The following is a 26,728-nucleotide window of genomic DNA, read 5'->3' as shown; positions in this document are numbered from 1 at the left end:
TGTATGGTTAAAGTGGGCCGTGCCCCAGCAGTTTGTGGCATGCCAGCAGGGTCATGCCAGGGCATGTGTGTGGGTGCTCAGTCAATGGAGGCAGGACGGGGCAGGAACAGTGTGGAGAGGAGATAGGGGGATAATCAAGGACGAGGAGGAGGAGGAGAAGTAGGTCTGGGGGTGAAGCGGTGTAATGTAACAAAGTAATAATACTTAATTGCAGTTAAGTTTTCTTAATTTCCTTGAGTTTTTATATTTATTTATTTTAATCCATTACACTTCCCCTAAGCATTTTAGTTACTTACTACAAAATAGGGAAGGAACTGAGAAAGGGAGTAGGGGATGGACAGAATAATGAAGGAATAAGAGGAATAGAAAAACTGGATGTTGTTCTTTAAAGCTTTAAAGTTTCAAAAAGAACCCATTTTTCTTCAAGTGTAACATGTGCTCTATTTTTAAAGTGGTGTATGTTATGAAAAATAAACATCATCCTCTAATTCTAACTTCTAAATGCGTGTATTTTAGTTATCTAGTGCAGCTATCAATCTCACATATAGAGTATTTGTGTAAGTAAATGGCATACATTGTGTATATAGATTTTATATTTTATATTAATTTATTTTATTTTCATTGTATTTTGTAATATTTCATCCTTTTTAGTCACTGAAATCACTTTTTTGATCTTTTCTCTGTTTTTGACTCTTGAGCTTGCTGTAATGTGTAAATTTCCCCGGTGTGGGTTATCTCATCTCATCTCATCTCATCTCATCTCATCTTGTCTTGTCTCGTCTATCCGCTTGCTTTTCATTAACATTTACTTGTACTTTAACTTTTAATACTTAAATACATGTAATATAATACAATTATTTTTGTACTTAACTTCAGCAAATAGCAGACACTTTTAGACTTTTACTCAAGGAGTATTTTAAGAGACAACTTTAACTTCTAGACAAGTAATTTTCTGGTGAGATACCTGTAATTTTACTTAAGTGTGGATTTCAGGTACAATGTCGATATTGCAACAATATTGTAGGGTTGGCTTGGTGCTTTCATGGAATACATACACTGAAAGTTTCAATAAATAATCAGCAGTAATGCTTATATATTAACTAAGTGGGTAGAGGTAAATGATAGAATAGCTACAGGAGTCTGGTAAATTCAGAAAATTAAATCACTTAACTGTAATGCAGTCTTTAAAACTAGGACAAGACAACACCTATGATATTACAATATCTAATCTCTTATCACAAAAATGAAGTATCAATATATTGTGCAGCTTTAGCATCAAGACACACACATACACACGCTCCCAACCACTCCGAGTCACCCTATTATTATCATTATGCAAGTGTGACTGCAAATGGTCCCTCTGAGCAACAACGGGACTGAGCAATGAGCCCATAAACAGATATGGGCTATGGTGTAGCACTGTTGGCATTTTTGATGAGGCAGCAGCCACACACACACACATTCACTCACACACACACATACACTCCTCTTTGCCTTCGACCTCTGCTCTCCGAGGGAAGGCAGTGGGAGCACACAGCCTGCTGGAGGGACTGAGCGACAGTGCGCCCAGCTGCATGCCAACTGCGCCCGCGGGCTGCCCTAACCCATGCACCCAAGGGAGCAAACAGCCTCCACCGCTCTCTATATCACCATCTCTCCCTTTCCTTCTCTTGTCCTCCCTCTCAGCCTCTCGCTGTCCTTCTCCATCTCCCAATTGTTGTTAATCTCTCTTCTTCCTCCTGCTGCTCAGTCTCTCTTTCTCTTTCTTTCTCCACCCCATCCTTCTCTCCCTCTCACTCTTACTGCCAGTCCTAGAGAGTGAGTGACAGGCTGTGAATTGCTCTGAGGCTATACCCAGATAAAAAGGCAAGGAATGCACATAAGTACACACATACACGCATACACACACACACACACACACACACACACACACACACACACACACACACACACACACACACACACACACACTTCACTGGGAATCACATCCTCTGTCACATAGATAGACACAAGTCCTGCCATCCTCGTGTTTGTGAGCGCAATACACACTCAACACACTGAATGTGGACTGACAATCTCTTTGTCCACTCCCCCCCCAGATGCCTGTGTGCTTGGTCACTCACTGTAATTGTACCCAGTATCCATCTGTGTGTATGTGTGTGTGAGAGTGAGAGTGAGAGTGAGAGAGAGAAAGAGAAAAAGAAAGTGTGGGTGTAAGACGGAGAGACAGCGAGAAAGAGAGACAGATTGAGAAAGAAAGTGTGTGTGTGCATGATGTGCATACGTGTGTTTGTATGAGTGTGTCACAGGGAGAGATATTGCGTCTCGCAGTGTGCGGTGTCAGGTCTGGCTGTGTGAGCTGACACTGATTATAGTCTTCACAGCTCACTCCCATCACAGGCAACTATAGCCACGGCCAAAGCCCTATATTTTCAAAAAGTTGCAACACTGTGCAGGATCCAGAATTGCTTTTATGCCTCCAGCAGTTCGGCCACAGGCTTCCCGGAATGAAATTTAAAAGCCATACGACCCGACTGCTTGGCATTAAAATAGACTGTTCGGATGTAATGGGACATTTTTTGGTAGTGACAAAAATGTGTCTGTACCTGGTCAGATTTGTAATCTTGTTTGCTTATTTTTTGATCAGATGGTTCATGATGTAAAATCAACATTTTAGACTATCTTATTTAGTGCAGAGTTCTTGCACAGCTACCTAAGACAACATGACAACATAATACACATGACAACATAAATATATTTCTCAAAGTAAGGTACGAATACAAAACTTTTACCTGATGAAGGTCTGAGGACCAAAATGTTGTAAAGAAAGTGAGTACAAGTGCGCCTTGGTAGCTCACCTAGCCCCTACCAGTGGGTTTTAGGTCAGTTTTACGGCCCTTTTGACACATGACCTCCTCCACCCTCCTGTCTGATCAAATGCAACTGCAAAAAAATCCAAATACACAATCTAAATACATAACTACATTCAGTGCACCTGGTTGATTTTTTTGGTTCTTTCACAGTTAATCTGAGGAAATGAAAAGACATACTGTTTTGGCATTTAAATTCAGGTATCACATGTGTACTAGTAGGGCAGACTGGAATGCTTCAAAGCTTCAGTCTTTGCTATGGTAATCTATATCCACACCAGTATTTGAATGCTTCATTCTTTGCTAATTTTTTCACCAGTAATCTGTTGAAAAGCACTTGGATTGCACCTTGTGATGAGCCCGACCCAAAGCCTTCTGAGTTATTCATAATTTACAGAAACAGTGTGTGCAATAGTTCACCTTCTCTTTCTTCTCTCTGTCTCACTCTCTCTCACACACATGCGGCGGCGCCAAGTCCTACCCAAGTCGGTTCGTGTTCGGTTGGTTGATTGGTGTATATGAATATGATTGATTACTCATACCCCCTGCTGAAACTTTGAATTTTTCTGCAAATTTTCAAAATTTGCAGGAAATATCACTGAAGATTCAAAACCTCAAAAATGGCATTCAGTAAAGCCAAAGGTATTAGTATTTCAAACTTCAAATGATACCAACCCCTACCCCAAGAAAATTCTATGGGTGTAAGAAAAAAAACAGTACACTTAAGTGTCACAATATTATGTTTTTTAATACTATGTCAAATCTTAAAAACACTATCAATCTTTAATAATTTATATGCAAATATCTGTTGTTCATTTTGTGATGTGTTCATGCCCCATACCACTAGGTAGCAGTATGGTAATCTATCAATAGTCATTTGACTCTTCCAATTCAGCACAACATATCGCAAGCATAAAAAACAAAGCCAATGAAATAGGCAGACTCGTAAAGGGTGCACCTCTAGTGCCTAAAATTAGATTTTAAAAATATAGCAATACACCATCTGGCTTACAGTATCGCAAAATATCGCAATATATTGATTTGTAACTCCTGTATCATGATACAAATTATATTGCGAGACTCTTACCAAAGGCCCTAGAAAATCACAATATTAATATGTAAACATCATTCATTTGGTCAGTATGCAATAGCCAGAGCACTAATAGAAAAACCATCCACCCCAACAGTTTTCTATGTAAAACAGCTCTGGCCTGATCTTGTTGAGACACATGCTCCTGTCTTTTGTGCCAAATGATGGGCCGCACTGCAGAGTGTATAATTATTGTAACAAGCCTTCTGTCTTACCCTGTATACACCAATGATGAGGAAGCATTCAGAAAAACAAACAGTGACACTGATGACTGATGCTTACTCTTAGATGCTCACATTTAAAGGCTACCAAACCGCAAGACCCCTTTCTGTATGTGAACCTTTTTTTTCTTTTCATGTGCTCTCCCTTTTCAGTGTCATTGACTGCTTTATGCCAGATATAAAAAGCAATGCATGGCCAACGAAGCGCATAATGGGCAGATTTGACTAACGTGTCAGTGCAGAGGAGTGAAAAAGAGGAGGGAGTGAGGGAGGGTGAGAGGCAGGCGAGAGGAGAAAGAGAGATTGAAGGAGAGGAAAAAGGAGAGAAAAAGAGGGGAAGAGAGACAGATAGAGGCAGAGGGGTGGTGACCTGTGCCCTATCCTACAACAGAGGTAGCCGCCCTGGCATCTGCAGACACAGCAGGCATCAGATGACATGCTACACGACTCGCAGGCTGTGACTGGAGTAGATTGGACCGGCACATTCATGCTGAGTCGGGGTGGAGAGTCTCCGCTGTCACATAAAGTGACTCTCTGTCAAATGAATACAGATGATAAACTGAGTGGACGTCCAGTCTGAATCAGTCTGAATCACAACTGAAGCAACGTAGTGCCAAATCCACGCAGGTTGAGTTAAAAAACCCATGTGAGGCTCGATTGTGAGATCCAACAGAACAAGCATTGGAAGTCTAACCACGCCCCCCCCGCCCCCCCAACCTGACTCACCCTGATTCGTTTGAAGCCAACATGACCAACGCTGTGGACGCCATTGAGAATCTTTGCTCTGAGCCTAACTCTCCACTCTGTCATGTGAATCACGTACACCATGAGCGTAGTTGACTCCGGCTGATGTGTGCTGACATGTAAGTGCCCACAGTGTGAATGTTAAATCCGGCACTGTGCTTCCATCATCCATGTGTAAACTCCACGCTGTGTATGTGTACAGTGCGGAGCCCTGCTGGAGATGATGTAAGTGGAATCCAACAGAGGTCAACCGTTGTCCATAACTTCTGGCTTCTGCATAATGAAATAAGTCCATTAATGTGGCAATAATGTCTTTGAAAGATCAACATACTGTAAATGCCTTGGGCTTACATTATTACTGTGTATATGAGCGCTACAGCAGTTTAAAGTACAGATAAGTAATTTTATATTTGACCGCCATCACTTATATTACATCCCCCTATTGTCTGATTATGAAACAAGTGAAGGCTTAATATAGTACAGCTGACAGGCCTCACAAAACCTTACTTAACCTTACTGCAAACTTACAGATATTTTCTTTCTACATATGAAAATGTACTAATTCAGAGCAAAAGCAGAAATGTGACACATGAGATCAAAAACAGGCCGTGATAGCTTCATCTTCTAGTCTGGTATTAAATGCTCTGTAGCAACTCGAATTCAGTGTCAAAGTCCTGCATTAACCTGTCTGGGTTTATTTAGGGACGACCTGCTTGCTGTACCTTTATTCCCTTAAGTATGCATTGGCAAGGTGGTTGGCATGAACCACTTGTCATATTAGCACATTTAATGAGATGAATTGACATTCAAATATATCAACAAATTAGGTCTCTACTGGAATACTGTGTTGCAAAATGGGATGGCAATTAATGAAAACTTTGCTGTGTGGTCAAAAAAATGCTGTATTAAAACTCTGTGATACTGCTCTGTAATACTGCTTGCATACTTTTCACTGACATCACAAATCATCTGGTGTTTCCTGTGTTTCTCCATAAGTTACCGCAACTAGAGGGGTTAAAGGTTATATGACTCGACTTGACAGGCAACAAAATAAATGGTACCATCACTCTGAATAAAATCGCAGATTTCTCCTGGTTTGAACATTGCTGAAAACATTTGGGATAATATAAGCACAACTCAGAAAACATATAACATAGGTCTTGTTGTTTTCATAAATTAAATGCAGAAATGTTACATGATATTTTTAATACTAAATGCAAGGATTTCATTTAAGATGAAGGAAAATTTTGTCTACCGGGTTGTTTCTGATGAAGTATAAATTCTGCTATTCAGAACTCGATTCAGGTTTCAGTCACTTTCTTTCTCATTTTTCTGACAGCGCAACACCTCCACTGCTGGCAACACAGAGAATACACTTGGTGTTGTGCCTATTTTCACACCTTTCCACACCTGGCCAGTCGTACTAGAAAGCGGGGGTGACTGTCAAATTTTATGTTTTGAAGTGTCTTTTTCCTTTTATTTAGACGTCTCCGCAACATGTCTGAGGGACCATGTAACCACTGTTAATGAATCCATATAAACTCTGCAATGTCTTCTACACATTTAACAAGACAAACACTCTGTTTTTAACTAGCAATGTGTTTTCTGAGGACAGTCAGTTTAAATCAGATGGGATCGCTCGCTCCCCGTGCTCTTTTTTTGGGTGACTCTATTTAGTCAAACATCGTTAAAAGGGTCGTTGATTGGCTTTTGCCATGAAAATAATAATCTTAGATCTAAATTCGTAAACTTGTATTACCCTTTCACTGCTGATAAACCAGTGTGGTCTTGATTGGCCCCAGATGCTGCTTTTTAGCCATTTCGTTTTTGATGGGTGGCCACTTGCGCTGCATGAACACACAGCGGAAGAAAACTGGTTTGTGGGTAGACAGACGTGCAAGGAGCAGGTGTATGCCGTAGTGGTGCAGTCCTGGTCCCCACCTCCCCAACCCTCCGCTGTTTAATGACTGTGGTATAGCCCTCCTCTGTGGCTTTGCCCCACCCCTCCTGCCTTTCTGAGCGTTTGAAATGTGCCAGCCAGATGTTCAGGGCTTACACCTGTAGGAGACACAGTCTTTGACATGGTCTCTGTGGATCTGTGTTGAATGCACACACACATACACACACGCACGCGCGTATAAGCACATATGTATGGCCGTGCATGTTTCCAGATGTACATATGGACGTCCATGTGCCCGGCAGAAGTGCATGCTCACAGATATGCCAACATGTAGACACACACAACGTGCTCCATCTTTAACCCCTCATTCATCAACATTCACTCACTGACAGCTTGGCTCCAATGTGAATTTTGGGACTCTGGAGGGGTGGCGGGGCATCCAGTTTATGCCACCATGGTGCTATACATCTCTCTCCCACGTCTCGCCCTCCCTCTGCCTCCTTCTCTCTTTCGATATTGTGTGCCATTACGCTTTAGCATTTTGTAACTGGAGACTGTCTGTCTGGCTGGTGTAAGCTAATGGAGAAGAGTATGGAGAGGCTATAGGAGAGACAGTCTCCCTTCCTCGCATGCTGCTGTCAGAAAGCATACGGGCCTGATTAACGACAACAGCCACAATAGCTCTTTATGCATTCTCTCCCCACTGCTGGCCCGCTGCCAACTCACCCTCGGGGGGGAGAGGTATACACGGTGTGAGGAGTGCGTGTGTGGCAGAGAGACAGAGAGAGTGAGGAAGGTGAGGTATGTAATATGTTCTGATTTTATGTGTGTGTGAGAGAGAGAGGTAGATGCGAGAGGGAGCATTCAAAGAGCGCTAAAGACAATAATCAGATGCTACAAATCCAATTCACAACTCTGCTGATCTGCAATCCTTTCTGTGAAATACAAAAATAACCAGCTGGTGTCTTAATAATGTCTATCAAAAACTCACAAAATGACCTAGATGTAACCCTTGTTCTAGGCAGTAAAACTAGTCGGGACTGTTGTACCAAATGTAATTAGAAGTCGGATGAAAATAGCCCTAAAACTTTGTATCTTTTTAAGGTTGCGTTTTGGGTCTCAAGTCTCCACTGATGTTTAATACTTGTGGGTGAGTGTTTGCGTGTGCGTGTGTGCATGTGCAAATGTGTGTGTGTCTGTGTGTGCGGCTAGCTAGCAGCTATCTCCCCTCGCTCCTAACACAGAAAGGTTGAGAAGAGCCATCTTTCATCTCCTCTGCATCATCACAGCGTCTGCATTATTAATGGCCCTGATTACTGTAATCAAAAATTCTTATTTATTTGGAGGAGTCGGAGGAGGAGGGGGAGGAGGCAGCGAGGCCTGGGCTTCTCTCTCCAGACAAAAAACCTTTGGTCTCCAGCTTTAATTTTTCAGAAATAGAGATGCCGCAGTGCCCTATCTTCCCCAAGTTCGGAGCTAAGCTAGTTAGGCGCACATAAACATGCAAATACTGAGGCACAGACATTCAAACTTTTTCTCTCTGTGTCTTTGAGCATCACGTACACTTGCATACACAAACACGCAGCACAACTGAGATGCACATGCACGCACACACATGGAAGTAACTGTCAATAATAGCGTCTTAACGAAGACAATCATCTAGACCTCCAGACTGCCAAAACGATAAAAAGCAGAACGCACTCATCCCTGCCTTTCATCTGGTTTTGAGCTTCTTTTCCACCTCCTTTCCCTCCTTCAATAAAGTCTGTCTGTCTCCTTGCCTTCTTCATTCTCCTCCTCCTCCTCCTCCCTTGCTTCCTCCACCATCCACTCCACCCTGTCTAATCTTTCCAGGCACTGCCATTTGCATGCAAATAGTCCATTACCCAGTGGCAGGGAGACACAGCCAGGAGCTCACTACTAGGTAATCAAGGACAAAAGAAGTGCAGGAGAGATGCGAGAAAAGAAGGGGGAAAAAAAAGAGAGAAAGACAGAGCGGGGAGAGAGGGAGAGCAGTGAAAGATCACAGGTGAATTAACATTAAGAAAGAAAGGCACAAAGCGACTTGGCAGACGAAAGAAAGGAGAGGTGAGGCAAGGACAGGAGAAATACAGCGCAACTAGCAGGGAGATGACGTGTTTGAAGAGGTGATTGGAGGCAAGGATCTTTGTAATGTAAAAGTTACAAGTTAAGTTGAAGACTGGAATGAGCGGAGTGCAACTTTGAGAGTGAGACGGATCAAAGAACACTTTATTGCAGCTTGTCAGCCTGTCAATCTACTGCAGGTTTATGAAATAAAAGACTGTTACACTGAAGTAAGCATCCAGGGGAAATGTTTCCCCCTGCATGTTTTGTCTGCATTTTAAAAGAACAGATTGCAACAAATAGCTTGTCACCGTGGCAGTGCCCGTAAAAGGGCAAATTTGTAGCATTTGGGAAAGGTACATTTCAAAGAAATTAAAGGCATACCTTGACATTTTAAATATATATTTTGTCAGCGGATATTTGTCACACTGACGGAAAAACATCCACTCTGCAGGTTCTGTAAATAGTGTTCATGTTGTTATCACCCCTCACAACAAGTCCCGCGCTAAGAGCGTGTTTTGCATGATTGTGAAGGACAAACGTAGAAACGTTTTTTGAAAATTGTCGACGAAAATGGTCTTTTAAAATATCAATGTCAAATAATGTCAATGTATCCCTTCAAAGTACACATTTGTCACTTGATGCACATTAAGTAAATCTAATGAAAATGGTGCATATTACATACCAGTATCTGAAATTAGATAAGGTATCTGATATGCTGATACAAGTGGTGCTCAATTGATTCATAGGTTAATCAACTAAACTAAAAAAAATTGTGATGACAATTTTGATAAGCGTAACTAAGATGTGGTACAAATGCCAAACAATGTCTGCTTTCAGTGTTTTAAATTTGAGGATATCCTGTTTTTTCTGGTGTAGGGCGCTCTAAATTAAAAATCCATTTTTGGAATGATCTTTTTTGGACTGTGAGTCAGACAAAACAAGCAGTTTGAGCACGCTACCTTGGGCTCTTGGAAATGTTTCACTATTTTATGACATTTTATAGTATGAATGACTTTTTCAGTCAACACTTGGAGAAGTTTGAAATAATTTTATCCCAACTCAAGTTAGAAGAGGGATTAACCGCATCTTAGCTGCTCGGCTCTGTAGTGCATTTCAGGTCCAACGACGTGGAAGATGCGGGCAATTTTATACCCAGGAAGTCAAAAATGCTTTGGCTTGATGCACCACTGAACAACTTGAATAAACAGGGCCTCACCTTGAACTTTGTATCTCTTTATACATCCATGTATTATATAGACTAAATGACTAGGCTTAACAATTCATCCAAAAATGATTGGTAGATTTCTCAAAGTTAAAATCATTGTTAGTCTCAGCTCTGGGTACCAGGCAACATTTGAATCCTTGATGGTAAATATTTGTAAAAACACTGTTTAATTTACATTTTTACCTGCCCTTCATTTATTCTGAATTAACACAACACGTTTTTCCACCATCAGCTCCTCTTTAGGGGCAAGAATCAGTGAAGCACTGCAACAAGAAATGTTTGTGAGTAAAAGCGAGAGCAGTCTATTTTGTCAGCTGCATGGAAAATAAGATTGCCTCCTAATTAAGAAAAGACCTCAAACAGATGATGACATCTCAGGGAAATATTTTAAAAAGTCAGGGATTTCACACTGCCATCCTGCATCGTCCATCCTTCTACACCTGTCTGCACAACCCACATAACCTTCAGCGTTACCTCTTGCAGCTTTTGTTCCGCTTCCTTATGTCTGTATCACCCAACACCTTGTATGACAGTCAGCGCATCTCTTTCTCCTTCTCTTGATAGATGCTGGAAGTAGCTAAACTTCTTCTTATGGAAGAAGAAGTGCATGAACGTCAAAGGAAATGAGCCCCCCGCCGCCGCCACCTCCGAGCCCCTCCTGTCCCCCCCTCCACCTCCTCCTCTCTGCGAAGCGGTTGATTGCGGCCCGTTTGATGTCCTAAACGCGGCGTGCTAAGATTTGCTCTCTGTTCCTCGCCGAGCCCGTTTGAAGCTCTGCATGAGCGACACACATTTTCGACGTTACACTCTGCTAAAACGGGCAATTATTTTTTTTCCCCCCTTTTTTATGTTTGGCTTTAGAATCGCGGCGTATGAGGAGGGGGTAGAGGAGAGAGACAGGGAGCGATGACTTGCACCCACACATTCCTCTAACTAAGACGTAAATATGCATGGTGCAAAGACCTTTCTTCTAAGACAGGCACTTTACTGTTTCCTAAACTTTTTTTTCTTTTTTTCTGTCACAAGCATTACTGAAATTACACCTCCTGCAGATATCACCACCATGCACCTATTAAGACCCATATATTACTGTCAGTAGTGCTTGGTTGAACCTGCCTCAACCACTTCTCAGCATCTCTAAGCACTTTCATAAGCTTCCTCTGTCGGTCGTGGGAATATAAAAGAGTCCTCCGTGATATAAGTTGCTGTAAAGGGGTTTTATTCATTGTATGAAGCGCCACTGAAGCCGCCCCAGGCTCGCTTCTTTCTACACCCACTACAGCAGCTCCAAGACAGTGGCTTGGGAAAGAAAACGCTCTAGCCTTGGACCTGCTCCTCACCCACCCACTCATCTCTATGTGAAGCAAGGTCACCATATGTAGGTTTATCATTTTACATACCAGAGCTACAGAGCTCTCTCAGACTGTGATATCTGCTTGGCTGCAGGTTCAGTTTGGTGTAACACATGCAAACACACACTCACAGGCACACACCCAAGTACACACACTTCTCTCAGAGCTTGGCCTGTGCCCAGCACTGCACTCCCCTTTTATGACCCTTGCTTTATGGTTTATTTAAAAAGTAACAGTCCCTTTATAGGTCATTAAAGCAGAAATAAAAGACAGCAGACGGCCTGCAGTGGATAGAGGAGTGAGCAGACGCCAGCCAGATTGGCTTGTAACACACGCACATACACACTCATATACCCACAAACACAAGCAAGGGTGCAACCGAGGCCAGGGGTTGTGACCCTGCTGGTGAGAGTGGGTGGCTGCACATCATCACTTTACACATCATTACCCTTGTCGTATACTGTGCCATGACAAAGTGTAGGGACAAAGAAAACGTGTGTACAGTGCACATGTACATATGCAGCATTACACAGACGGATTAATTACACATTTCCAAGGCAGATAAATAAAAATGGTAATACATGCAAATACGGAGCTGATGCAAGAACGCAAACACACACAAGTAGTCAAATGAGTGCTCACAGCAGACATCCTGGTGCATGATTCACATGTAATTTTATCCTTTTAGGTTGTCTCTCTCTATCTCTCATACTTACCCTCACACTCTGACCTGTGCGTGATGGCAAAATGGACATGATTAACTGTACACAAGTGTCAGCTGAGAATAATGGCTGAAATGTAATTACTGAATGAATGCAGTCCACGGAGAGAGGAGTAAGACAGAAAGGAACGGAGAGACAGAGCGAGTGATTATTGTGTTCACTGAGCGCATTGGTGTGTTATGTAGTTAGAGCAATGTTATCAATACGCGATGAAACACAATTTTGTGCACATTTTTGCATCAGTCGAAGTTTATTTGCTGGGATAATCACCACAAATACTGAAATTTTGTATCTGTGCACGCACACACACCAGAGCTTTGTGCGTCTCCAAACAAGCATGTGCACATATGTTCGAATGACTCTAAACTGCTTCATATCCAATAAGCTACATGATTGATTGTGACTCTACAGTACCATTAAAATTGCTTGCAACTCCTTTTGGCATCGTAAATCTTCATGCAGATCTTTGCTGGAATACATATATAATAAAGAGCTTTGCTGCTTAGATTATGAAATAAAGTGCATTGCTGACGATAAGTAGTGAGAATAATTGCGTGTTAGTTTGTATGTTAGGCCTTAGTTCTGCCTCAGAAATTCTCTGTGACTATAAATACATCTCTGTCTCATTTAGTGTAATGTCCTTGGACTGATGTGTGAAGAATGGTGCTGTGCATACATGTGTAATTATATATGAGACAAAGACAGGGAAAGAAACAGTGAGTACATGCTACTTTAATAGTGTAAGATACACAGTTGTCTACATGTGTGATAGAGAGGGGGAGGAGGAAATAATATATACACTTGCACCGCTTTTGTGCTCCTCAAGAAAAAGTTCCCTGGTTTTCTTTCAGTGTATAATGTGGTATAGTTGTGTGTTGTATCAGCGAGTGCATTTTGAAATCGTTTGCTTTCAGGAACAGGGCTGCAGCGGCCCTTTACTCTCCCTCTCTCTCTCTATCAGCTCATCTCTCTCTCATCTAACCGACCATAGAGAGAGGGAGAGAGGGCGCAGAGAGCGAGGCCATAGTCTTATTAGTGATAATGAGAGAGAGCCACTCTGCCAATTTACATCCGTAATCTGATATTAGCTCCTGCCACCCGCACTGAAGGAGCACACACACACATACACACACAGATGTAAACGGGCGTGCACACATTTGCAGGGTAGACAAAAGCACACACACTTACACTCGTTTGAAATTAGTTATTCATATTCATGAAAGAGAGGAGAACTGCTTTTGGGTGAAAACTATGGTGTCCCCTAAGGGCAAAGGCAATATGCTCCAAAAAACAGAAGTATCAAAACACACTAGACTGAAGGTAACGTTAGTAATGCTAACTCACCAACGAGCAGGTTATCATTATTTCACACTGCAACAGGAGTGAATTTCTACCATAGCTTGTACTTTAACTCGTGCATTCTAGTATTTACAGCAGATTTACAGGGCATTTTCTTAATTTTTGCATTTCCATTTTTGCATGCGATTGCACAAGTCAAGAATGCATGTGTACCAAACATCAGTTTTGCAGTTAGATGAAGGTTGTTTTTAGCTTTAGGACACTGCACGTTTGATGACATCCAACATGCTTTTGAGAGGGGTTGAGATTGTGCTAACATCATAGCAAGACATGATATTGCTCAACTGAAAATATGAAATCATCAAAACTGGGATGTGCAAATGTGTGTAGACCAATCTTGTGTATAAGGAAAAAGAATATAGTAATTGAGATTTTCTTCTGCACCGGTTTACCCGGTTTGTATTACTTAACACTAGTAGGGCTGAACAATTAATTGAAATTTTATCAAATTCAAGGAATGAAACTATGGCCTATTGAATTTTTCAAATTGCAGGACACGAAATATTTGCTAAAGAGGAAATGCACAAAAAAAGAAAAAAAAAAAATCTAATTAAATATTTCTATGCTGCAGAGATGTTGTGGCCTACACATCATATTCTGCAGACTTCAGAATTTTTTATGCTCCATACAGATCCCCATAAAAATCACACCACAATCATTTCAATATGTGTTTCAATGAAAATGAGAATGGTGCTGTAAACATTAGTATTTCTGCTTATATAGCAATTCATATCGCAATCACTCAGAATGATCACAATTCGATTTTTTTTCAAAACTCTTTCAGCCCTTTAAGAGAGACAACAACAGGTACACAGATGTTTATGTCCACATGTATACAGCGACACAGAGTCCTGCAGACAAACACATACACATTAACATGGTCTCACATGGTGAACCACAAATTCATGATAAATATCACAGAAAAACATGTCAGCTCAACATATACATGAGGAAATTCATGCTCATCCTCTGTTTCTTTATCAATAAACCAATGGATCCAGGAAACGGATGGATAAAAGAAAGCAGATTCTCTCCGGCGAACACTCAAGGACTTGGTTGAACACGATAAGTCCTGGCAACATGTTCATGAATATTCCATCTAGTACACTGGAGAGGCAAATCGCTCAATCGCGCTCATTCCCTTGTGTTTCAATTAGATCCAAACCACCCAGAATCAGCTAATTGTCGTAAGCACTTGAGCATGTATGGCAGGATCCCTACTGCCTATTTGCGGACTATAATGGTGACAGAGCATTATGCAAGCCAGAGGGGGAACCTTTTAGCTGCAACATCGCACGCTTAGACATACCATCATGTACAACAGCAACTCTGTAAAAATCACTTGCCTCCACTTCAGGCTGTCGCTTCCATTTCTCCACATCATTTCAACAGGACCTCTGTCGTACCTAAAAGTGTAGTTAAGAGTGCCATATGGATCCACACTGCACAGCATTATCTAATAACAGCACATCTTGCTCTAATCTAATCTACTCAGTTCCCAAGCCTTAAAAGCACATTTTTCTTGACGCAAATAAAGTGGAATTATGATTATTTTAGAGTGTTCAGGTATCTGCAGTATGCTATTTAACACGCTGTCACCTGTTTGCAGTTCTTCAAATAAGTGCAAATGAGGCGGCAAATGCAGGATTCCAATGATACAGTAAAAACTAAATCAGTATTCGATGAAAAAAAGATATCAAGGCAAGTCTAAGGCTTTTAAATGCAGATAGCAAGCAATTAACAGCCAGTGTGTGTAATGTGTATACATCTTCTTGATGTTGTGTATTTGAATCTAAATTCTACATAGCCACATCAAAAAAAAAAGTTTATTTCAAAGATGTATGGGAGAGTGAAAATGTAAATTGTGCCCACTGAGTTTTATCTGATATTTGGATTTGGGTCCCTAAATATGCTCCTGTTTGCATGCTGCCTGTATGAAGAAGCTTGTCACCTCATCAGTTATTACCTTGCCTTTCTGGTGTGACGAGAGATCGAAATACCTTGACCTCTAAGTCAGCTGCATCATCAAAGAATTTACTGACTAAAAGACATTGAAGAGGATGTTTTTTATACTGTCTGTTCAAGGCAGGAATATCGCTCCGTTATGCTGCCTCCCTGTTCTGTTTAAAAGGTGTGATCACTGACGATGGATGTAGTAACAGCACAGAAACAGAGGTCTGTGTAAAAGGGAGAGCCAGCAGGAAGGGACCTTGGGCCGCATAGTTATGGCACAAAGATGGGACTTTGAAGCAGTCATAGCACAATCGCTGTGTAAAAAAGGCTATTGATGGCATTTGTACCTCTTTTGGATGAGTTTATGTTAGCCGAAACTGACCCCAAAATGGACAAAAGAGTGCTTGAAATCCAGCTAGAATGATAATTTGATTGATTAATTAGGTAATTAACATAAACATGGTAGGAACTAATTTGATACTTTATTAACTGCTCATGTAAAAATAGCAAACGTACTCTAGTTCCAGCTTGTCAGATGTGAGGGATTTGTTGTTTTGTCTTGTGTGATAATGAACTGAATAGCTTTGGTTTTTGAATTTTGGCTCAACAAAACAAGTAACCAGATATCAACATCTGGGATTTAAGTAACTGGAATGGGCATTTTTCACAACCTTCTGCCATTTTATGGATCAAACTCCTTTTTTTCTAATTCTTGTATTGATATAATTCACTTTTTTAGGGATATAAAGCCTTTTAAAGAAGCATTTCACTGCTGGGAAGATGTTTTTTTCTTAAAATTGGGCTGTCTTTATAGCAGATAGGCACAAATACTTTTGAAATTGGTGTTACATGATCTGAGAAAAGAGCTGTGGCATTTGATTTTGCTCAAGAGGCAGAAAACCTACAATTACCAGAATGCACTGGCCATACGGGACCACTAAACTAAACCCACTGGTGGGTTTTGTAATATGAGCATGTCCGTTTCGATGCCTGGAACAACAGGGCGGCCGCTGATGACCAAAAAACCTGTATTACAATTAAGAAGTGCACTTCTGAAAGCATTTTAGGTGAGAAAGAGGCAATAGAGAAACAGACTCTTGGTTTACAACATCATGTTGTTTAACTGTTTGATCTCAGTTTTTTCAGCCTCAATTTCTACATTACAATGAGCAGTTTGGTGCCCATTTCCTGTTCATAAATTCTTACAGCCAAACAGTGCACTAAAATATGTTTTCCAAAGACATTTTAGATGAGGGACAGATAACACAGTAATATAATCTTGGTTTATATTTCATCAGCACTGTCTAGTTTTACAGTTTAATTTGAGTTTGGTCTGCATTTAAGAGAAAGTGAGAGAGGCAAGCGTCGCTCTCTGGATTCGTGCCTATACTCTGTGTTTCTGTGCTTGCTGGTTTACAGAGGTAAAAATTTGTAGTTCGAGGCCAGCGCAAATTTGGTAACTGGTAAGATGGAGAGAAGTTTACCACAGTTCATTTACACATACCACCCATACTGTTACGATACAAAGCTGGTTGAAAGTCTATCCCTTTCAGTGATGCTGCCATGGAGTGGCTTCATTCTCCAGACTGAAGAAGCCCCTTTTCATCAAAAAAAGAAAAAATCTTGGAGGTATTCCAGCCTCCTGTCAGCTTTCATCTTCCTGCATTTATTTTGGACCACATGTAAATATGATATATGTGGCTAAAGACGTCTAGATCATCCGTCAGCATGCTGAGTCAGAGTCTGGCTCCAAATTGGAATATCCATCACATAAGAGAGAAAAACACATTAATTGGATTTAAAACAAATATGGTATAGTTTGAATGATGGTGCATAACTTTGAGGCTCTTGCTCGACCAAGTGGCAGCTGAACTTGTGATGTTTTAATTACTTTTAAGCTTTTATTCTCCCTAACAGGAATGTCACATTTAGGAATAATCCCAGGGATCTTTCTGGCCTTTCAGTTTTCCCTCTTACTGGTTATAAAGCAAACCAATGACCTCCAGATCTGTCTGAATCTAACGCTTTCCATTCTCGAGCTTCCTTTTAGCATTAACCCTCGCTGCATTAACCTTACTTAGTGCCTCAAAGTGCCTAAACCCTCTTACCTTCGAGTGTGGAGAAAAATACAGCCAACCTAAGCATTGTGCCTGCGTGTGTGCACTGCATTTTCTGTTCGCCTGAGAGTGACTTCTCCCTTTCGATACTGTGTATGCTGTCTCGCCCTGCACACTGCCAGTGTACTGTACCACACACTTTTTCTCACCAATTACCTGCCTGTATATCTCCGTCTGTGTTGTGTGATTGAGAGAGGGTGTGAGAGGAAGAGAAAGTGAGGATATGTGTGTATGTGTGTGTGTTTATTTGTGTGTGCGCGAGCATACCTGCATATGGGAGTGCGCGTGTGCACGTGCATGTGGGAGAGAGAGAGTATGTGTGTCTGCGTCTCATTCTTCTGCCTCTGTTTCCCCTCCGGATCTCATGTATAATTTATGGCACCTCTCATGAATATGCTAATTAGCCAGTGTGCAGGGAGAGGTGAGAGGGCTTCCCCTGTTCTATTCTTACATTGGTCTGATGAGAGAGGGAAAGAGAGAGGGATGGAAAAGAGAGAGAGAGGGAGGAAGAGGGGGGAGAAACTGGGAACGTGTGTGTTGCTGCTGAGAGGAAAGGGAATAAGTGAATGAGGGGAAAAGTGGAAGGGCAGAGGAGGAAAACGCTGGAAGGAGGGAATGTGGAAATACATTTATGTAATCCCCGGCGTTCGGCAAATACGCATTGTGGCAATATGGACGGTGGCGAGCCCATGTTGTGCTATATTGTGTTGGAGACAAATGAATCACCCATGCTGAGGGGACGTGGAGAGGCGAGATTGGAAGAGGTAGTGAGAGAAACTGGGAGATGAGAGTGAAAAAAAGGGAGAAATGGTTGTCATTGTTCCATCAGCATTTCAGTCGTGTTTTTGAAAGGCTAGACAGGCAGGCAAATAGGGCCGTTATTCCAGTTTCAATTGCTTCTCCCATAAATAGATGATAGGTGCCAAGTTTCTGAAGAGACGCTGAAAAACACCCTTCTGAGCATCGCTCGAGACAAAAGGCAAAAAGAGGGTGACGCAAGCCCCCTAGCACTAATCAGATAAATTGCAGAAAAAGAGAGGTAGAAGGTAGAGAGATTAATCCAATAGCTAACAAACTAGCAAACTAAACATCAAACGCCTCGTCTTCAAAGTTGCATAACATGAAAAACCCTTTAAACCACATCAAAACCCTCACAGACAGCTGAGGGAAGATCTCACTCTCCTTTCTTCTCTCTTTCTCTTGAACTCTCTGTCAGTCTATCTGCAAGCCTCTCTCTCTCTTCCTCTTTCTTTCTCTCTCTCTCTCTCTCTCCCTGTCTTGTTGTCTCACACTCAACCTTGCTCGCTCACTCTCTCACCCCTGTGTTTCCCTTCTTCTCTCCCTCTTTCTCTCCTCTACTATCTCCCCTCTGGAGTTCAATCATGAGGAGTGAATCTCATGTGAAATAGTGCATGACATGCAATGTGTGTGTGTTTGTACATGCAAGCCAGAGTGTGCACGATGTTTGCATGAATGCATACAGTTGAGTTTGTGCATGTGTGTGTTTGAGGGGATATTTGTGTGTGTGTGTGTGTGTGTGTGTGTGTGTGTGTGTGTGCTGTCTTCCCTCCTGGCACCCTCTGGGTAGAGAGAGCATTCCAGCGGGCAGCTCATGATTCAGCATCTGTCGCCCAGCTTATGTAAGAGAGCAGACACAGGCTGACTGACTGAGTTAACTGACTGACTGGATGAATGGTTGAGTTACTGACTGACTGACCAACTGACTCAGTAAACAAACTGACTGATTTGATGCCTTTCAAACTGCAAAAAAAAAAACTGGCTGACTTGACTGAGTGATTAGATGAAAGCACTTTTAGATTACTGAAATTTACAAAAGATGAGACACACAACCTTTGCCATCGATATAAACATATTTTTGGCTTTGACAGACAGAAAGAAGCACATATTAAACAACTAAGTAAATGCAGAGAAGAACACTCGATCAGACATGCATGCGAAGCAAAGTTTATAGATGGTACATTTACATATAAAGTCAGCGAGAAGACGAAGACGTGGGAAGACGTGGGAAGACGTGATTAGACGTGATTAGACGCAAACATGCCTGAGCGAAGATGCATCCATGCAAGTTAAGAATATTTCAATCTGAGTGGAAATTTGCACATATCCTTGGCCTTTACAAATCAGAAAAGGTAGGAAAAAATTGCTTACAAACTTTTAAGGCCTTTATGCACCAGGGGTATTTTTTGTGAGATTATTGCACATCATTTTCTTTTAATTGATGTTTTTGTCAGTTTTGTGCAAAAACACTGCGTGACTCAAGTTTACGCATGTTGCAAAAAGGAAACTCAATAAAATTGCTAACAATAGCTTAGGCTATACAACAATTTAGCTCAGACAGACTGCTAGACGCTGCTCTGGGTCAACAGGATCCTGGTAAGTTGTTATTGAAAATTTGCATAGCTGCCAGTAGAAATAGTTCTGATGGACAGTATTTGCAGGCTGGGGTGCCCCCTGAAAGTCTAAAACTGCAACACATTCTCATCTGCTCTGAAAGTGGACTTCCACGTCTACACATTACGCTCTAGGTGAACACCAGGTTCCCAGGGTTTGTTTGACGCATCCACTGCCCCTCCCGCCCGCCCTACAAGGACCCTCACACTCCTTAAATTACGTTGTTACCGGCAGCGTTTCAACTTGACGCTGTCCAGCAACATATTATATGTCCGTAACGGGTTCCATCCAGCTGCATTAACAACTGACTCCGCCAATTCATGTATCATACAGCCGCGCCATATGCTGTCAACTCAACTGGTGGTGTATCATAACATCGCAAAAGATTCTGTCCAGCCTCATGACAACCTAAAGTTTATCATCAAAGTTTATCATACTGCCATGAAAGGTGGCTTTTGGTGTTGGTATCTTACACAGAAATCACTGACAAACATGCGTTATTTGACAACTTGGAATGAGAATGGGTTGAATATTTGCCAGAGATTCTTCAAGTCGAGCAGATGGGTTTTTTTATTATTATTTTTTGTCAGTCTGTGTACATCTGGGGATGTTTCGGTCTGACTGCTCCTCACTTTCACATCGTGTTGCAGCATAGGCAGCTGCAGACGCAGACCCAGGGTGAGTCTAAGTGAGATGGAGGTAGCTGCCCAGAGAAAGAGAGGTTTTTCCCAGTCAGGCTCAAAGATAAAGTTATTGTCTGCCTTCTGCTTAGAAGCAGTGAATTTACAGCTCACAGCAACTTGATATGATAAAGTCTCTGGCTTTTGTTTGATATCTAGTGTCAGCGAAAAAAACATTCCATATTTTTGATCCACTGTTAGTGTAGTTAGCATGAATTAGGTCAGAAGGGTAACTTGGCTTGCTCACTATATTACGTGAACGTAGCCGTCTCAAATTCTCAAACTCCATATGGGAAAATAAGAATAGTTGAATGTATTCGTATTGAACAGCTAAATTCAATCTGACTGACATTATTCCAAGTCAGGTAAAGCCATATTCGCAGCAGAGTATTTCACATTTTTGTGTCATTTATTTGTCACGGCCCTGGTGTGTGAAGCCCTCCAGAGTTACATAGCTGAAGTGTCCTGGTTACCGTCTCTCTTCCTACATTTCCTGTCAATCTGCACACTGTTATCAAAAAGGCAGTTGCAGTTACAGTCGTCAACAGTGGTAGTCAACCCTGGAATTCCTGTGAGGATGAATTCTGATTTGTTCCTATACCAAAACAGAAATCCTTGGGGGGAAAAAAACGTGTCTCCCAACTTTATGCTAGGATTTGCAAGAAAGAGGCAAAGAAATGGAGTGAAAATGCAAAATGCTAAAACTCTGCAGAGAGATTTGGAGGAGAGCGAGAGCTCCATAAGAGTGCGGATGAACATCAGGTATGCTGCGGCTCTACACTGAAACTCTTACTTGGATCAGAATATAATACCCTCTCCCCTGTGAAAGATCACATTATTTTACAGTTTTCCTTCTGTATTTTTCCCCACTGTGATGAGAAACTACTCTTTAAAACCCCACACTGTAACATCTTATCTCCCAGCTGTCAACAAGACTGAAATGCTTGGTCCACATAGTTGTGATGACTAATTCTGACCAAAAAAAAAAGAGTCAACATTTGTAATATTTGTGCCTACCTCTACTGACTACCTAGCTGACTCACCAGCTTAGTGGTGCTGACCAACTAACTAGTCATCCTCCTGACATGACAGCTGTCGGTCTAACTGATAAGGAAAGCTGGCTGCTTAGATGTCTAATAAAACGTCTGATTGGCTGGCTGCCTGGCTGCCTGGAGTCAGGCGAGCACAGAAAAGAGAGGAGAAGGAGAAGAGAGAGGAGGAAAGGAGAAAGGGGAGCACAGAGGCAAACCAGAGTTCATTACAGTAAACTTGGAGAGGCAGTGGTGACAGGCTGACAGAGAGTGCAGAGACGGGAAGATATTGAGAGTGGCGTGAAGACTGAGCCCCCATGCTAATAGATGCAGTTACCTAGATGGCCTGCTCCTTATACCGACACAATAGAATAAAATCACAAACACAAAATGGAGAGTGGCAGGTAAACACACACATACACTGTGTGTAAGGCTTTTTTTTGTGAAGGTTGTCAGTGGCCGAGAGCACAGGACAGACTGGACAGAGGTGGAGGGTAAGGTTGTGTGTCTACATGTGTGAATGAAAAGAAGAAAGAGAGAAAGATCAACAAGAAATGAAGAATGTTGAGGGAAACTGGGAGGAGGAGATAGCGTTCAGCAGTTTGACCTTCAGCGTCGGGCTGTGGGGAGGATCAACCTCTGGGAGACATGTGCGGCTTGGCAAAGTCACTCCTACACGCGGCTCACTGGCAGACGGGGTCAAACCAAACAAACACACGCATACAAAATCGCACACGCTCTCACAAAACCACCTCACACCCAGAGCCAGCCTGTAGCAGATACTCAGCCAATAGATATGAGGTGCAATAACACCCAATGTGAGTGGGTTCATCTCGTCGCTTCACAAAAGAACACACCTCGAACAACACATGCACACTTGTACACACTGCGCTCTCCAATTCACACATCTCACTTTAGTGGCCGCAGACAGAGGGAGGAGGAGGACTGAAAGAAGAGGAGGAGGAGGAGGTGGGTGACAGCGGGAGTGAGAGAGAAAGGGAGAGAGAGCAAGAGGTGTCGCCTCTCCTCACTGATCCCTTATGCTAAGAGGGATTTGCATACATTTTTAATCAAAGCAAATTAGATCATAACCAAATTAAATCACGCTTTCCAGCCGCCCCCTTCTCTGTCTGCCTCCTGTTCCATCCACCCACCTATTCCTCATCATTTAATTATAGTCAGTAATAGGTATGGTTAGACGCACACAAAAAAACCTCTGCACATGGAGCTAATTGACAAAAATATATGTGGAATATGTATTTGTGGCTGTTGAATTGAATATTTACTGCATATAGTCAGAATGAAATGCGGAAAGTAGATTTCAGCATACAGTAGGCAAAATTAATTTTACATTTGCTGTCTTGGCAGCGTCAACTGTCAAACATGTACTGACAAATACGTAGCAATGAATTAAATGGAAACACACACATGCATGCAAGCAAGCACGCACACTGGCTAACAAAACAGTCAGCTACCACAGAAACTAGACACCTCCTCCTACATTCCTCTCCACACCCTATGCTGCTTAACAGATTGGTATCAGCCCCCATAGCTGGCTACTGCCCATTACACAATGACTTCCTACTGTTGTACGATAACTCAATCACAACCCTACTATGGGCAATCATCATAAGGTCCACCTCTTTGTTGGTCCAAACACACTTTGCTGCAAACACAATTTGTCTCGATTTCCTCCACACAAATGTTAGTGCACAAGCATTTGCCAATTCATGCACTCATGCCTAGTTATATGCACAAATGCACACACAAATATAAATGCATGTGAGCATATTTAAGTGCAGTCTGTTTCTTTCTTTCTCTGTCACACACACACACACACACGCACACAAAGGTGCCGGCAGGCCTATTTGAGATGCAGACTCCCATGTCCCAGTAAATGATATTAAAAGTCATATCATGAATAAATCAGCATGCAGGGCTCTAACGTCTCCTCCATGACACATTCACATACAGTCGACAGAAGGAGAGGAAGATAGAGAGGCAGGGACACGGATGCCTTCACGTAGAGCAAAATGCATATGAGCACAAAAGCGGGCACTCACTCATATTATAAACCAGGGTTGCATCTAACAATTATTTTCATCTGAAGTTGAAGGGGATTTCTTAAAAGGTCCAGTGTATGGGATTTAAGGGGATATACTAGCAGAAATATAATATAACAAGTATGAAAATAAGAATAGTTGTGTTTTCCTTACCTTAGAATGAGCAGTTTATATGTACAGAGGGAGAAGGTTGTCATCCATGGATTCTGCCATGTGCACTGCATTATTATCAGACCGTCTGAGAGGAGCAGCATCTGAAAAAAAGATTTCTTTAACTGGTTTATTCAGTGTTTTTATCAGTTTTAATCACTGGGGCAACTTGTTCTGGAGAGGAAGAGGCCTCTGTGGATAATTTGGCTCCTGGTAAAAACATCCTGTATTATTGGATCTTAATTTATGAGAGAAAAAAGATGAGTACAGATTAGCTGATGCTAGGTTAGAAACTCATCTCCAACATGCTAAGCAGCGATGTAGAAGCCCTGATTTGTAGGGTGACACTGCATCACTCTGTATTTTACCAGTTTAAATCATCAGGTCCATTTGTTTTAGAAAGGAAGAGACCTCTGTGGATAATTTGGCTTCCACTAAAAACCTCTTAAACATCCGACTCTTAAGTTATCAGAGAAAAAAGGTGAGCACACATTAGCAGGTGCAATGTTAGCGGCCCATCTCCAACAGGCCAAGCAACATCGGAGACGCACTGATTTGTAACATAAAACTGCTTTATTCAGTGTTTTTATCAGTTTAAATCGGCTGGCCATTTTGTTGTGGAGAGATCTTTGCAGATAATTCAGTTTAGGGTAAAAAAAAATCCTCTGAACAACGTACACTGAAGGAATTCTAAGCGGGAGTTTACGCCTGACACACGGGAGAAGTTTCATTCATTCATTCACTATCTGAAACTGCTTTATCCTGTTAAAGGTTGCGGGGGGCTGGTGTCTATCCCAAGTGACATCGGGCACCCTTAACCCTTAAAGACCTGAATTCACATCAGTTTTCATGTGTTTTCAGATGCCTTTCACAAGCTATTTGACCCTGAGACTGAGCAAATTGGTTTGCTTTCTTTCAGTGACGGGGGGAAAAAAGGCAATGATCAACTTGGCAACAAACATCCCAAAAATTAGCATGAAATTTGTAAAATGTGACAAGAAAATTACTTAATTGTTTCAAAAAAAAAGGGAGAAAGTTACTGAAAAATCATCAAAAACTTAGGGAAAAATGCCCTGAAAAACTATTATATATTATTTTTTTTATTTATTATTAGAAAAAATATAAAATGAATACATCTTTTTGTATTTTCAACACAATAGGTAAATTTCTTGTTGTTGCTTTTTCCCCTTTTTTTTTTGCATATCCCCAGCTAATTTTCTTGTAACCTTTTTATTAATGTTTTGCTCATTTTTGGCAATGTCTTGTTAAGTTGCTCATTGCGTTCTTCCTATGTTAATCAAAGAAATCAAACCAATGTGCTCAAAGGAGTCAAAGGATCGAAATGCTTGTTTTGGCACAAACCCCTAAATACATTCAGTTTACTATCACATAAGACAAATAAAGGCTGCAAATCCCCACAATAAAGAAGCTTGAACCTCAGACTTTTGAGCAAATTTGCTTGTAAAAAAAGACAATTGATTGGTACATTTGTTGGAGCTCTACACACTAAAACAGTACATCTAAAAAATGCATGCAAAGTGCAAATACTGCTGTATCAGCTTATGATATCAAGATAAATGTTGTGTGCTCTTAATGTGTTCCAGCACACAAGTTTTATATGTGTCAACCTTGGTCTTATCTTAACCGAACAAAGCGAGAATACAACTATATTGAGTGTGCCATAAGATCCTTCATTAACAGGTTAAACTCACCTGGAGACCAGCTCCTGCTGCTTTAAGCCATTTCGAGTTCCATTAAGATGAAGTTCATGGAGGCACTTTCGGCCCATTTCAGTTGTGACCTGAGGGAGAAATACGAGACACAAATCCTAGGGCTATAAACAGTAATTTCCACAGTATATTTAAAAGGAGCGCAAACACTTAGGAGGCCTTGTAGATTAAAGAAAAAATGCTTAAATCGAGGCATTTTAAATCTGAGCATGTAAGCGCTGACTCTAATGCTTTAGGGCATGATTAGCTAAATGTTTTCTCCTTAACGTCCACAGGCAGTTGCTGGAGACCACAGAGATAACTCGAGGCTTCATATAGAAATATTTAGTCACAGTTTTACTACATTTTAGACAGGTGAGGTGGTGCCGCACAGCCTGGTAAACGAGACAATGTGCCAGCATAACTCATGTGTTTCATTCTTGTGAAGGACACAAAACAATGCTTAAAGAGGGTTCGTGTTGAATGTATGTAAAATATTAATGATTTTGAGGCAGGCAAGTTTCTTACCTGTCCAGGAAATATCAAGCTAACTGCGCATCCACGTTGAAGCGTTTCCTGTCAGTTTCAGGTGCGCTGGTTAAACTGTCTCGTGGGCAGTTCAGGGGGCCTGGGAGTTCAGACAATCTCCAGCAAATGCATAGTGTCAGGTGTCGTGTTTTAACAGCTTGACATATGCAGAGGAGAAACAATTTAGTTGATTAATCAGTTAGTTGATCGACAGAATTTAAATCGATTTTTTTTTCTTACAAAATGATTTTAACTTCTAATATGTGCAAATATGCCACTTTTCTCTGTTTTAAGTGATCTTACACTGAATGCATTTCCGTTATGGACTGTTGTAGGTTACTGTGCAGTGATGGACAAACTACCAGAGAGCAATACTTGAGTAAAAGTACAAATATCTTGCCAGAAAATGACTTTAGTAGAAGGTTAAAGTTTGTTAGAATATTACTAAGTAAAAGTCCTAAAGTATCTGACATTTACTGTATTCAGGTATCAAAAGTAATTGTACAATATTAAA

The 26,728-nt window shown here is 41.4% G+C and overlaps 1 protein-coding gene across 1 annotated transcript in view; it reads right to left on the bottom strand.

The window, feature by feature from the left end:
* LOC121945922 (polycomb protein SCMH1) overlaps positions 1 to 26,263 on the bottom strand; it is a 73,535-nt gene extending 47,272 nt beyond the window's left edge. The window contains exons 1-3 of the mRNA XM_042490293.2: positions 26,215 to 26,263; positions 25,690 to 25,778; positions 23,981 to 24,081 (exon numbers count right to left, since the gene is read on the bottom strand). The gene's annotated coding sequence lies outside the window, so the exon portion shown is untranslated. The remainder of the gene's footprint in view (positions 1 to 23,980; positions 24,082 to 25,689; positions 25,779 to 26,214) is intronic.
* Positions 26,264 to 26,728: the final 465 nt, after the last annotated feature.

Source organism: Plectropomus leopardus, chromosome 11 (genome assembly GCF_026936395.1).
Source record: "Plectropomus leopardus strain MGB_pleo_1.0 chromosome 11, ASM2693639v1, whole genome shotgun sequence".
Taxonomy (NCBI): Eukaryota; Metazoa; Chordata; class Actinopteri; order Perciformes; family Serranidae; genus Plectropomus; species Plectropomus leopardus.
The sequence above is the reverse complement of the archived record's forward strand: the minus strand, read 5'-3'. Positions and strand labels throughout refer to the sequence as shown.